At 45.4% G+C, this 14,280-nt stretch overlaps 1 protein-coding gene across 2 annotated transcripts in view; it reads right to left on the bottom strand.

Moving 5' to 3' along the window:
* ADGRF5 (adhesion G protein-coupled receptor F5) overlaps positions 1-1,052 on the bottom strand; it is a 42,687-nt gene extending 41,635 nt beyond the window's left edge. For both annotated transcript variants that reach the window (XM_017813088.1, XM_017813086.1), the window contains exon 1: positions 686-1,052. The gene's annotated coding sequence lies outside the window, so the exon portion shown is untranslated. The remainder of the gene's footprint in view (positions 1-685) is intronic.
* Between the last annotated feature and the right edge of the window lie 13,228 nt (positions 1,053-14,280).

Here is a 14,280-nt window from a genome sequence, read left to right as displayed (position 1 = left end):
TTCATTTAAGCAGCTCAAAACACAGATAGAAAAGAATGGAAACAAGATGAATGTGATGATTGAAGACTTGTGGCCACAAGTGCCCCAAGTCCCTCTTCCCTGTCAGCGAATGTCACCTAATATGAAACTGAAGGCAGATGCAAGAGATTGCTCTTAAAAGAAACAAACCCACAACTCTACACAGCTGACAAAATTACAGTGCCTGCATTTGCATTGCAAATCCCAGCCACTGTAAGCATAAAACGAAGTGGAAAAAAAATCTGGATGCTATTGCAGTTGATTTTTTTTTTCTGAAACTCTGTAGCACGATTTAGGAGGTAATAAATGCAGTCTGGATCAGCACGGCATTTCCGTGTACGTCCCTCTTCGCCTCTGCAGCCCCGAGCTTAAACTAATCACAGCCTCTATTAACATTCATTAGCCAAGCGAATAGGCAGCAGCACTTTGTCAGAGGCTTGAATGGCTTAATTCACACCCTGAAAAGCCAAAAGTTTCCTACAGAAAATTGCGAGCTAATCACCACAGAACGACACACGTGCCTATCACAGTCCTCCCGCGGCAAGTTTACTGCTGATGCAAAGCTCACACCACATTGCCAGAATCTGGCCCTGAACATTCCTTCAAGCCGCCTTCACCTGCCCCAAATGGTTAAAAGAATGCCGCATTTCACACACATCATCCATACCTGTAGGATAAGTGCTGGTCCTGTCCGAGCCTTTTCCAAACTTGTCCTCTTGTGCTGGGATGGGAACTTCCCATCCAAGTGTCACTTTCTGTCTCAGTCTCTGCCCTTTGTTTTCCCAGGATCTTGAGACACACCTGCTTTTCCGTGTGTGCTGTTGGTGGTTGGGCTTGGGGTCTGGTTTTTTTGTTTTGTTTTTCTTTTTGGAACAAATTAAACAGCCTCTGAGCAATTCTCAGTGAGAAGAGAGAAAGAACCTTTTGGCTTGTGGTGATTTAATCAAGCAAACCCCGTGACCTCCCTTTCCTGCGATCAGTAGGAACTGATCCCTTTTCCACCAGCACGGGGTGGAGTTGCAGCTAAAAAACGCGAGCTTGAAAGCACTGTGCTGGATGGGCAGGACAGACCTTCCTTCTCCGGTGTTGTGTCAGAGAACACGGTGATTCCTGCTGGTCTGAAACACGGAGATGACCTCTGGCCAGGAAGGAACCTGGGAAATGTTTTCTAAGTGATTTCCTGCCTTTAGGGGGAAGGTGGATGTAAGGGACACTTGGGTGGGGGTGCTAATAGTGCTGCTGGGGAGTGTGATTTCAAGATGAGCAAAACACTTTTTTGGTCATCAGGGGTGCGGAACTAAAAGAAATTACTTTTTTTTTCCTTTTTCCCTAGGGTAAACTGTTCTGAGAGCCTTAGTTGTCACTATACTTAATGATCTGGAGCCCAGGTTGTGTAGATGCTCCTCAAACTTTCAGCTACAGTGCATTTCATGCTAAGAGGTGCTGAGATACTCTGCAGATTAATATAGGAGAGCCATTTCACAAGGAGCTTGTCTTCATCAACATCCCAGCAGTGCATCTGTGGCACAAGGGCTCCTTGTCAAGGTGCAGAAGAAATCTGGGCAGGCTCAAGCATCCACAAAGATTACTACCCCTGGAATAACCCATAAACTCTGCTGCACAGGTCCTTCTTCCTCACATTGTTGCTCCCAGAGTGGGTTTTTCAAGCACCAGCCAAATGACTACACCTCAGGAAGGTGGGGGTGGTGCCCCAAAGCTCAGTCCTGCTTATGTTGATAAAATGAAGGACAGTGTAATGGCTTCCTTAGAATCACAAAATCATAGAATTGTTTTGGTTGGAAAATGCCTCAAAGACTGAGGAGTCCAACCATTAACCCAGGACTGCCAAGTCCACCAGTAAACTGTGTCCCCAAGTGCCACATCCACACATCTTTTAAATCCCTTCAGGGAGGGTGACTCAACCACTTTCCCCGGACAGCCTGTTCCTTGCTGTTGTCTTTTCTGGCCTTGCACCATCTCTGATGTTACTGCAGAGTAACTAGAGCACCTTGGCCCAACATCAACCCATCAGATGGCCCAGGGCATGTGCTGTCTGTGACGAGTATTGCTTTCTGGAGGTATCGGCTTCTCCCTCTTGACTGTACAAGTAGCTGAAAACAGCTTGCCTCTCTCTGTTTCAGGGAGACATGAGTGGAGTGTATCTGGAACATCTTTCTGAGGATGTCTTAGGATGGAAAATTGTATCCAGGATTCCAGACTCTACAGCTAATAGCATTCTTCTTTCTGCACACAGCAAGAATTAATTTTAACAACTTGATATCTTCACCCAGGATCACTTTTTTGCTCTACATGATCCAGTTCATGCTGCAAAAGCAAGAAGGGACATTCGGACATTTCACTACCGAATACACCTCACCAACATGGTCATTGACACATACTTTTTCTAGCAACAGAGAGGAAGAGGCAGAAAGGGAGCCTGGACCATGTACCCCTTTTTTACATGCTTTTGATTAATGAGTATATTTACCTGCAGCCTCTACATCTAACAGCAGTCACTTCATTTCAGTGGGTTTTCAGTTTCATTTCCTTCTGTCTGCCTAGTGCTGGAAGTTTTATTCCTACTTATCTCCTTTTGCTGGCTGGTATAACTAAAATATGATGTATGGGATATCTAGAAAAGCAAATCTTGTTGTGATACTTTGTTAAAAGTGACAGAATGATTACTCTTTTAAAGTAGAGAACCTGAGTGATTAATTTTCAAAGAATATAGAAAGTGCTAATAGTATGTCTATTGGTCAGTCTCGTTCTCCCAGCTTCTATTCACATCTGATTTTTTCAGTTGGATTGCTTTCCACATCCATGGTGTTTTCCAAGGTTTCAGAACTGTTCCTGTTCAACACAGAGATAAGTTTAAAATCTTCAAGAAAGCCTGGGGCAGATTTTGCTGTCACATCTGGGAAGTGGAGAGAAATGAGTGCTCTAGAGAACAGTTAGATAAATACCTAAAACAGTTCAGAAGAAAGTATATAAATCAGCTCAGACTAGAGATGCTCATTCTCTCTATTGACTAATAGGAGCCTTGAAGACCAAGTCAAGAGCAGCTATTTACCTTGCTGGCCTTTCCAGTGAAGGGAAATGAATGCTGCTCTTTTGAAAAGACCTTGCTGCAATCAAAGTGTTGTTATATTGTGCAAAATGGAATGGCTCTTGGGACTTCAAGGTAAGAGCTGACAGGTACAGTTCAGAAACTGCATCATCCAGCAACAATTTGATTTACCAGAGTCCAGAATGGTGCTTAGGCTCGACATACAAATTTTGAAAGGAATAAGGAAAGCTTGAACTCTGGATATTTGACAAAGCATGAGTAAATGCAAGTTATGTCTCAGTTTGGATTAATCTGTTTTAGAGATTGGGAAAGTCTTGCAGGACCTCAGAATAATCCAGTCACCTTCTTTTATATATCCTGTGCTCTGTCTTTGCATGGCAAACTTTAATCAGTTTGTACAGCACTGAGCACTATGGGACTCTGCAGCTGGCTGGGCCATCTCAGTACCTGTATCCAATACAAATCATTAATGCCATGGGTCACTAGAGGGATGAGGTAGAAGGTATTTTGGGATATCACAAGCTTGTCCTGTCATCAAGGAGTGTCGTGACATCAATGACTTGCAGGGGGACAATAAAGGGATATTTCAGCTGTCCTGGTTCTCCTGGCAGAGAGCAAAGAATTAACCTTTGCTCATATCGAGGAGAGCAAATCCTGGCTCACTTTGCTCTAAATGTGCTGAGAAGGAAGGAAGTAATGAAATGCCTCATTATACATCTGACTTGAGGAATATATTTAGAACTAACTGTAGAGCTGAAGGCTGCATGGTTTCACACCAAAAGGAGTGACATGCTCTGGACTGTCTCACTGAAGCCAGTGGTCAACTGAAACTATTTACTGCATGAACAAGGTCCCTGAAGATGACTTTTTTTTGTTTTTTATTTCCCTGAAGGAATTCATTGCAGTGACAGAACAATTAATTTGGGTATTCAGAGTACTTCACTTGCATACTGTCACTGCCCAGCTTTAAGTGTTTCTTTCAGGTTTAAATGATTTGGGTTTATAATGAGGATTTTTTTAAGGCTAATTACCCCATTTGTATAAATTTCATCATAGGAAGATGATGACTACAAAAATGTGTAATGTAATCATCTGGCTGAGAATGCACAAAAAGCTAAATGGATATTTAATCTTAGAGGAAAAAAAAAGCACAGAAATAAAATGTAAGAAACTGAAGCTGGAAAATTTAATTTAAAAGCAAAGGTCCATATTTTTTATCATCCCAGCAGTCAACCATACATCTAAACCCCCACGATTCACTAATACTTGACATATTTGTATCACAGCTGGCTGCTTTCCTACATGAAGTGCTCCACTTTTCTTCATTATTGGGCTTAGACAGAGATACAGCTATCTGACATCCCTAATAAAGGACTTACTCTTTCAGGTTTTAGACTTACTGGAGCTCTCTTATTACTAAATTAGGGATCTGGGTGCCTTAGTGGGCTGTGATTTTAACAACGTTTTGTCTGGGATTATAAAAAGCTTCATCTGCTAAAAGCAGTTATTGAGAATAGGCAACCAAGGGTCTTTGTAGCTGGTAGGAAATCCCAGTGCAGAGACCCAGGACAAAGCAGGGATTTCTGCAGAATGATGGAGAACTCATTGGGCTCCTGTGAAAACCACTGGAGGAAGTGGGAAAGGCCTGTTACTGGTAGCCTTTGTGCTCATGCAATTGCTGGATTTCCCTAGCAGAATACATGCAGTAATTCCCCCAGGGATTTGAGTCCCTTCCCACAAAGCACAGCCCACCCATCCCCTTCTGGAACTTCAAACAGCTTCCTTTGGGTTAGCTGGGCTCTGTTTAAAATGGATGGGTCCAGGCAATGGACTATTTTCCCATCATTTCTTCTGACAATGGACAATGAAAGAAACACTTTTCAGTGCGCTTCCAATAAGAAGTGATCATCACCCAAGAGGTCTGGGTGTAGAGAGCTCTGCAAAGCTGTATTCTACATAACATGGGGCTTGAAAATAACTGGGCAAAGCAGGAACTTCTGGCTATACAGAAACCTTTGTACTTGGTACAATTCCACATGAAAGGCACTTTTCCTGTGTGAATCTAGTCTTTTTTCTCCTTTGCAGACATAAATGAGATCATCACAGGTCCAGCTCCCAGACCTGGTTTTTTTATTAAATCTAATTATTCTTTGCTGTCCTTCCTTGCTTTGAGACAAGAAACACTCTTTGTCCTGTTGAAGAGAAAGAAACATTGTCACAAAGGCCCTCTGGCCAGATATCCACAGCACTTGTAAGAGAAAACTGGGAGAAGTACTGGGAGAAGGAAACTGATTTGAGGAAGGGGATTTTTAGCTGTGTGTTTTGTGTATAATGACATTTGTTAATTCCTTTGTTAACACTTTGTAGACTGATCTCACAGTTTCTCTGAGAGACAGAGTGGGGCAAACGAGTGTTTTAATGTGGATGGGTCACTTCACCACCACCAGAGATATCAGCAAAAGTAGATTCAATAAAAAAGTGAAAGCATGACGAAGTTCATTGGCAAGGGTCACTCTACTACTTACTGGATGGTTAAAGCCCACAGAGAAAAAGAAAACTAAAGTCTAAAATCAATCAATCTAAGCCTGAAATTCACCCAAAAATTATCTACATGGAGGCTGGCGGGGGTGTGGGTGGTGAAAGGACTAAGATAGGAAAGGGTAAGGACAAAAAGAAATAAGGAAAACTCTCCTGTTGAGTCACAAGGTTCAGAGCAGATCCCCTTGCAAAACTAAGTCCCAGACTTGACCAGCAGTTTAGGCCTAAAGTTTTAACAGCACTTAAAACTTAACAGCACTTAATTGATAGCTTAAGTTAAGCAATTTAACAGAAGATTCATATAGAATTTACTATAGGCACAACAGTAACTCACAGGACTAACTTACTTACAAACCTAAAGAACTTCAAAATCTAGGACAGCAATATTCATAGCACATTTGCTATGGCATATTCACACTCATACTCACAGACCTGAAGGATATGCAAGATGTACCTGTGAAAATTTCCCCTTGGATTCAGGATTTCTCCTTGGATTCACATCAGATGTCTTTGCATCTTCTCTACTTGGGTTGCTATTCAGGCAAGAAAATTAAGTTTCTGAGGCCTAAAGAGCATTTCTGAGATCATAGTATGGCCCAAGGAGGAGTGGGTGAAGAACCACCATGCCATGCAGACATTTTGCCATTTCTTGTAATCCCGAAGTTAATAAATACCTACATGTTTCCTGCCAGGGGCTGGACTAAAGGACAAACACGTTTTGTTTGGCTACTTAGCATCTGGAAAAAGCTGTCCAGATAGTCAAACACCAGTGAAATGGTTGCCAACTATATGATGAAGGGATTTGTCAGGCCAACAGCCAGACTGAGCTGGGCAGGAGACACTTGAGTTGAGTGATGGTGTTAGGAAGGGATGGAGAGTACAGAAGTGAACTGGGGGAACTATGGGGGGGTAAGGGGTAGGTCTGCTGGAAATGCGGGAGAGAATTAGGAACACAGAGGCATAGAGAGGACACAGAAGGACTACAGTAGGGTGTAGGGCAGGTGAGGTGGCCTGACTGCTGCTATAGTATTATAGGGAATATGGTGGGACTCTGAGATCTTGCAGTAGAAGGTTTTGGATTGAAAGCTGGGGAAAAATTAGTTACTTCTATGGTTTATAAGACAGTTTTTTCTTTTTGCAGTCCTACACTAAGCAGGTGGGAGGTTGCTGAAGAGTCTCAAAGGCTCCTACACCTTAAGGACTCTGGAGAGAGAAGCCCAGGCCAGTAATCAGGGTGTGGGGCACAGCAATTAGCCTGGAGCCAAAGCAATGGGTAAAGACATCCTGGCTCTATTGGAGAAGCATTTAAGCAGGCTTTTGTCAGTGTTACAGGAAGGAAAGAGGTATTCACCTGAATTCCCATCTTCTAACAAAGATTTCCTTGTTTTTTTATAGCCCTATGAAATGAGGAAAGTCTGCCCTGTAACAGCATTAAGGAAGGGTAAAGTTTGTTTTCTGGGTAAGTGAAAGCAATCTGGTACAATCGAGTTGCTTATCAGGGGAATGCTGACAAATGCCACTCCCATCCCTCACAAGATGGGACCATCTGGTAGAATTTTTGCACTATTAAGTTCTTGTGGCAGTTGGATAAACTTCCTCCAAGGTCTTTGCTTTGTGCCTGATCCATGGTGTTCATCAGTCCATTAGCTGATTTTTGCTCAAGATACATGGTTCATAAGGAACTGAATTCTATTGCAGATCAGAACAACCAGCAGATATCCCAAATGCACAGGTATAAGGGTGAAGTGCTGTGTCCAACAACAGTTTTGGCTGGAAAGTCCTTGTGCTTTTCAAAGAAGACAAAACTAAGTGTTCATAGGGACTTCAATACTTAATCACCATTTCACCTGCAAATTTCTGTGTCCATTGTCAGTACCTCTCTTGAGTACTCTAAAAGTCTTCATCAGTCACTAAGTCTACAGATAGCTCTGCCTGCTCACTACTTATTTGGGTAAATCCATGTTCAGCTTTGCAGGTTTCTGAGTCCCCTCCTGAGGAGCTCAGCCTGCATCAGGTCCAGATATCATCCACACAGGGAGCCTGCCCTGACCAAGTTAAAGATCTGGGGCTGCATCTTTCAGATAGCCTTCTGGATCTCACCTTTAGAAGTTAAAAAAAAAAAGCTTGTGGAATCATAGCCCAGAACAGACATGTCACCTGTAGAGCAGATCTGGAAGGAAAACTCCTGCTGCATATCCTAAAACTCCTTCAAGAGAGGAAGAGGAACACAGGACAGGGCAATACCAAATTATCGAGTTAACACATCCTGAAAATGCCATTTATGGATTGAAAAGGTTTGTTTGTTTATTAACCAGCACACCTCGCCCCTTTCTTAGTGCAACACAAAGGTGGTTCTTTCTGAATGGTTAGCACAGAAATGGAGAAAAAAATACCAACAGTGGACTGTGTACATGAAAATAAACCCCAATCTTAGATCACAGTGGGCATTCAGCAAGTGCAGCTGATATTGAGCATGGGTATGACCTTCTCACTGGTCCCAGCTGAACAGAAAGGACAGAAATGTTTAGCTTGAACTTCCTCTACTTTTGTGCCAACATAACTTCACTGGCATCAGTGTAAATCCTCTGTTGACAGGGGTGGATGGAGAGCACTACTAGACCTGTGGACTGGCAAGTGAAGCCCCTCCTCTGGCACTTTTCCTCATCAAATCCCAGATCACTGAACATGCTGATCCTTACAGGAGGGCTGATGCATCACAGGCTCTCTTCTGGTACAATTCTGGTCCAATCTGTCCAAGGAGCTGGAGAATGGAGAATGAAAATAGACAAGATTAGAGGTGGCTGAAAGCTGGACTTTCCCTCCAGCTGAAATTCATCACATACTGCAAAACATATATCCTGCTCTGGGACCTTAAATGAGAATTTCTAGTGGGGTCTCTAAGAGAAGGAAATATAGGAAAAATATTTTTAAACAAAAAAAAACCCCTTCATTTTAATTATCTAAAAAATGATACTGGGATTGAAACACAGGTTTATCCAAGGTTGTTGATGGTTTCTCTCATCTTTTTTTAGCTGGTTTCTAGCACATGTAACCCTGTCAGTGTTCCATCCATAGTTTTGTGGAGTCAGACACCCTTCCACAAGGCTTTATTTGTGACAAAATGGCATTTCTCAGTTAAAAAACAGTCCATGAAGATGAATCACCAGTTTCTAGCACTGGCTTTTCTCCTTGTTCCCATCTGCACACAAGGCTGATCCAGAGCAAACCTTCTACCTTTGCCTGGGTCAGCTGTACATTTCCTGCATTTATTGTTTGCCTGCTATCCTTCCTGTTACGAAAGGGAAGCTGGCAAGATAAATTTACTGGGACTAGTCTGCACTTGAAAGCACTGTCCCTGTCCTAACCCCATCGAGGAATGCAGAAGGACACATGCTGTCCCCTGACACACCTCGGAGGGATCTTACAGGGGGTGCTGCTGGCAGCAGGTGAAAGAGAAACAGTGTAAGATGACTGTTGGGTGGAGGTGGCACATCCTCTGCTCTCTCCTTTCCCCAGAGCCCTTGCACAGTCCCTGGCTCAGCACACTGCAGGCTCATCCAAATCCACTATCCTCATGGTCCCAGCACCAAGGGGCAGGGGACAGTATGATGCTGCTGACGCACACAAGGGAGTCTGTGGGCATGACCTTGGGAGCCGTGTGGGCAAGTGACTCGAGCACAGACTTCATTAAATGCTTCACTCTGGCCCTGCTGATTTTGCAGGGTTGTGTTCCAGGGGTAGATGGGCTGTGGGTGCTGGGGGAACTCTCTCTCTTGTGTGTTGCAGGATGTGTCCAAAAGGAAAAGCATAATTTCTGCTCCCACCAGCCAGCACAGACCAGAGCCCCTCACTGCTGGTGGGTTTTACTCCTGCCAAGGACTTCAGACCACTACCACACCCTTCCTACCCATTTAATCCCATCCAGCTGCAAGGGGCAGTGGGGCAACACCAATCTGTGTACACATGGCAACAATATCCATTCCCATGGCCAAATATCAAGGTCGGATGGGACAGGCGCCAGTCCCTGCTGCTTCCTGGGAAGAGCAGCTTTTGCTTTCTCCTTCTGTCCCAAGCTTTACAGTTGGTCAGGTGCTTCTGTGGAGCACAGCCCAGCTTTCACATCGGTTCTGCGTAGAAACACACATTGATACAGCTCAAACCACGGCAAACCTGACCAGCCTGAATTGTGTGCTCATGGGGTATTGGTTGCAGGTTGTCCGGTTCCCACTGCAGAGGATGCTCATAGGATGTCTCTGAGAGGCATCGGATGAGCAAACTCTGTTTGTCTTGTCTTGAGTAAACAGGTGACATTCCCTGATAAGCAGATAGGATAGAAGCAGGAAGGAAAACCTGAGGTATGGGTATCCAGCAGCATTGCTCGGCTGAGAAAGAAAATAAACGTTGCCTTTTTATGTGGTAGGGAGAGCCAGGGAAGCCTTTCATCCCGGCTGCTCTTTTTAAAGGGAAATGGTTCCAAGAATGCAATATTTACTTAGTATTAAATGCATTCTTTGCCAAACATTGAAAAGGATAGGTCTAGCTTTCACTGTAGTTGTGTAGCTAGAGCCTGCCTGACCACTTTTATGTTAGAACTACTACAGAAATCCTGAGAGTTTTGTACCAGGCTCAAAATCTGCTGGGCAACTCCAGCCAGCCTTTGGAAACCTTTTTAATTGAGGAAACTTAAGACATGGAGCACTAAGTCCTCAGCAATATTCCATGTCTTTGGAACATATTCCAAATAGCACAATCATTACTCGGTCCTTCCTGGACCCTCTTCCCAATTTTAAGAAGGACTTTTAGCTGGCAAAAGCCCCAGCAGAACTGCATGGCATGCTCCAGTCAAGCTGCCCTAGCAGCTCAACCCTGCTCTAAGCAAGCCTGACTGCCCTTGCTGCTTGCATCTTCACCTTCCTTGGCACCCCTTGGATGACCTGTTGGGGCAGTAGGTTCAGCCCACTGAGCTGGCAGGAAACCTCACAGATGTTTCCTGAGCTGGTTTGTAGCCAGTGTGGTGGGATGAAGCAAAGTGGCAAATGAAGGAACTGGCTGAGCACTGGAGATGCCACAGGGCAGGGACAAGAAGGGGACAGAGTTAAGACCATGAGGAGAAGAGACAATCAGCTCCATTCAAGCCTTCGTGTGTCACATAAAGGAGAGGAAATAAAGTCAAATGGATTCACCCACATGAATTTTCCTGTTTGGGTGGTTTCAGCAAGAAAATTTGTATCCTCACAGTTAAATATTATATTTAGAGAGGAATTTTGCCTGGTCCTACCAAGAGTCCTTGTTTTATTCAGACAAGCAAGAGGTTCACATAGATATTTCTCATGGGACCTCAGGAACAGCTCCAAAGACTTTCTTTAGATGTGAAGGACAAATCCTTTTAAATCAGTTCATTCCTCCCTTTTGGAGCTGTGTAATTCCATTTTGCTCCCCGAGCAGATGAAAAAACGCTCTGTGCTGTCAACCCAAGGGACTACTTTGTACTACAAATGAGTTTTCCTTCAAGAGGGACCCTCTAACTCCCTGTTCACATGTGAAGCATTAAGGGAATTAATGAACACCTCGTTTGCACAAGTCTCTGAGCGGTGCCTGCTCCCTGCTACCCAGGGCTGCTCCATGTGCCCTGTGCTTTCTGCAACAATCAAGCAGGACCTCCGGCTGTGCCTCCAGGTCTCATCCTGCTCCATGGATGTAGCTCCTGGGAAGCTGCATGTGGCTCAGTGCAGCTTTTCTGTTCACAATATGAGCAGGAACTGGAGCTTGCCTGGTGCTGCAAGTCCACGAGCAACTTCGGGCACAGAGGGACCCTGGGGACAGACAAGGTCCCCACGGGAGTCGTGTGAGCTGATTCGTGTTTATGCAGCAGCACAGCTGTGCTTGGGCTCTTGTGTTCAGGGAGCAAAGTTCTCATTAATTTTATTAGTGCAACAGCTCTTGGCATGCCAGAGCTAAAATTCTCTGAGCACTCACAGGGAGGGCGAGTTTCGCAGGCTTTAGGGCAGCCAGCAGTTAATAGGATTTATTAGGTACCCACTAGAGGTGGGCTCACATGGGAGGGATCACTAGGAAACCACCCATTTTGAGTCGTCCCAGCCAAAAATCTGGGAGAAGGAAACCAAACTGGGCACTGCTCCTCCAGTACACTGGCAAAGGATGAATCAGTTGATTTAACAAACAGTGGGTTTTCAAAGGAAGAAAAGGAAAATGTTAACAGGAAGATAATGAGTAACACAGGATACCTAATCACTTCTGCAAAGCTTGATCATAACTAGTGACTGTCCTTATCTCAGTGTCCCCAGGGAGGCAACTGCAAGATCAAAAGCTCTGGAAGTGAGAAGGTGGGTTTCCAGTGCCATAAACTGCACAGGTCTCTGAGGACTCACACAGTGTACAGGGGCTGGAAGGCATGAACAAGCTGCAGCAGAGAGAAGGACAGACCCAGCACAGGCAAAATCTGCAGTCTCCTCCCAGAGAGGGGTGTGTGGGGAATGCAACCCCTTCGAGCAGTTACACATCAGTTCTCCATCAGTAAGGGGCAGTTGTGCCTCCTCTGCTGCCCACCCTGACTCCCCAGCTGGCAGACGGAGATGGGCTTGGTCCAGTGTGTTTGTTCCAGTCTGCTTAAAACAATCCTTGGTATTTATGGCTAATGCAGAGCCAAAAATACGTCCAACACCCAGTCAGCTGGCTTTTCTCTGAGCGACACAAATCAAATCAGCTCTTAATTGAATTTCCCTCTGTTGAGGCAAACTGGAGCTCAAGCACTGGGATTTCCTTGGATTGTTCCCTCCGGTGAAGCTTTCATCCAGTTTCACTCATGTGCCTGGAACTTCTTAATGACTTCACACAGAGTTGTATGCAAATTAGCTTAATGAGCTGGGGATGCTCTCAGCTGGACAAGGGGAAGGTGAAGCATCAGGCCAATTAGTGTGGTGTGCTCGGGTGCCAACACCAGTGCCAAAGGTAGCTCACTGGTCACCTAGTGTCAGCAGCTACTGCAGTTGTGAGACTTGTTGGGTTAGACTGCTCTTTCCACAGACCAACCGTGCTTAGTCACTCCCTGCAATGTCATTGAAATTGCCCTGTGAATAAAATTCAGTGCAGGGAGCCCCGTGAACCATGGGAAGCTTCTGCTCCAGCAGGAGCTCTGTGTTCCGTGTGGGTGCTGTGCTCCTGCATCAGTGGATGATGGGGAGCACCCAAACTCTCATTTCTCCCCTGCCAAAATGGCTGGTGCAGATTTGCTGCAGGCCCAGGGATGGTGGCCAGGTCCAGAGTCCAGGTCCTCAGGAAATGTTGAGGTGATGAGGCAGGCTAAAGTCAGCCTGTGGGTCAGGATCAGGGTAATCAGGCTTAGACACAGCCTGGTGGTCACCAGACAAGTCCACAGACTCATAGAACCATTAAGGTTGGAAAAGATCTCTAAGGTCACCATTAACCCAGCACTGCCAAGCCACCAACAAGCCATGTCCCTAAGCACCACATCCACAAGCCTTCTGAACACTTCCAGGGACAGCGATTCCACCACTTCCCTGGGCAGCCTGTTCCAATGCCTGACCACCCTTTTCCCAAAGAAATTCTTTCCTAATATCCAATCCAAACCTCCCCTTGCACAACTTGAGGCCATTTCCTCTTGTCCTGTTGGACACTCACATGTGTGAGGCAGGTCCAAACATCTGGAAGCAGCTCTTGACTGTGCTTCTCCAGTCTGGCCCCAAATCCTGGTAGCCAAACCAATAAAGCAGATGAGCTGAGGGTGCTGCCAGTACCTAATTTCCAGGCAGCATCCCACCGTCACCACAAACAGAACGTGAGCATCCCTCCCTCAGTCATCATCCTCTCAAGCTGGTAGGTTGTTTTGGGCAAGATTTTTTCACATCTTTTCATGGTACGTGATCATTCACCACATACTCCTCCCCCTAAGTCACTCCAAGCCCCACAGGAACCTTGTGCTCTTCCTCCCTTCTCTGGGAGGTGACAAGAAGGACCCGTATTTTCCTTTCTGTGGTTTCAAAGGACCATTTCCGGCCACCGGGACTGCCTTGGCTGCTCCCCATCCCGGGGCCAGCCTGCCACCTCGTGTTCAAAGCCGAGGATTTTCAGTGGTTTTGCTCAGGGCACTGAAAATGCCTCAGGCATTACTTAATTGCTTTGTATTTAGGACTCCTGAAACCCTGAAGAAATGAAGAAAACCTTGAGGAGCTCAGCTCTGTGGGGGAGGCAGGGGTGCAACAGAAAACACCCCAGTGTCCCCAGTCCTGGCTTTGGTGTCACAGCTGATTTCAGGGAGGTTGTTGCCTGGTGTTTCACTACCCAAGCAAGGGCGAGCACCTCCTGGATTCTCAGCAGTTGTTTTAGAATGTCCCTGCTACAGTGGAGGATTTGGGTTCATTCTTGTTGTGGTATCCCCTGCAACTGGATGTGACCTTTCTTGCCCTTGAGCCTGACCTATGATTTGCAGCACCCATAGTAAAAAGCCCATGGAAGCTCCACTGCTTTGCTTCACTGAAGATCTCAAGCATCATCAAGGTGCTCATGGGCATCGGAGACAGAGATATGGGCTCCAGAGTCCACCTGTGGGACATCACTATCCACTGAGTGGTGGTTGGAGGCCAGGCCATATGTTCAGGGTACCTTACACAGCCCTAAAT

The sequence above is a fragment of the Lepidothrix coronata genome, unplaced genomic scaffold, assembly GCF_001604755.1.
Source record: "Lepidothrix coronata isolate B3197 unplaced genomic scaffold, Lepidothrix_coronata-1.0 Scaffold39, whole genome shotgun sequence".
NCBI lineage: Eukaryota > Metazoa > Chordata > Aves > Passeriformes > Pipridae > Lepidothrix > Lepidothrix coronata.
The sequence above is the reverse complement of the archived record's forward strand: the minus strand, read 5'-3'. Positions and strand labels throughout refer to the sequence as shown.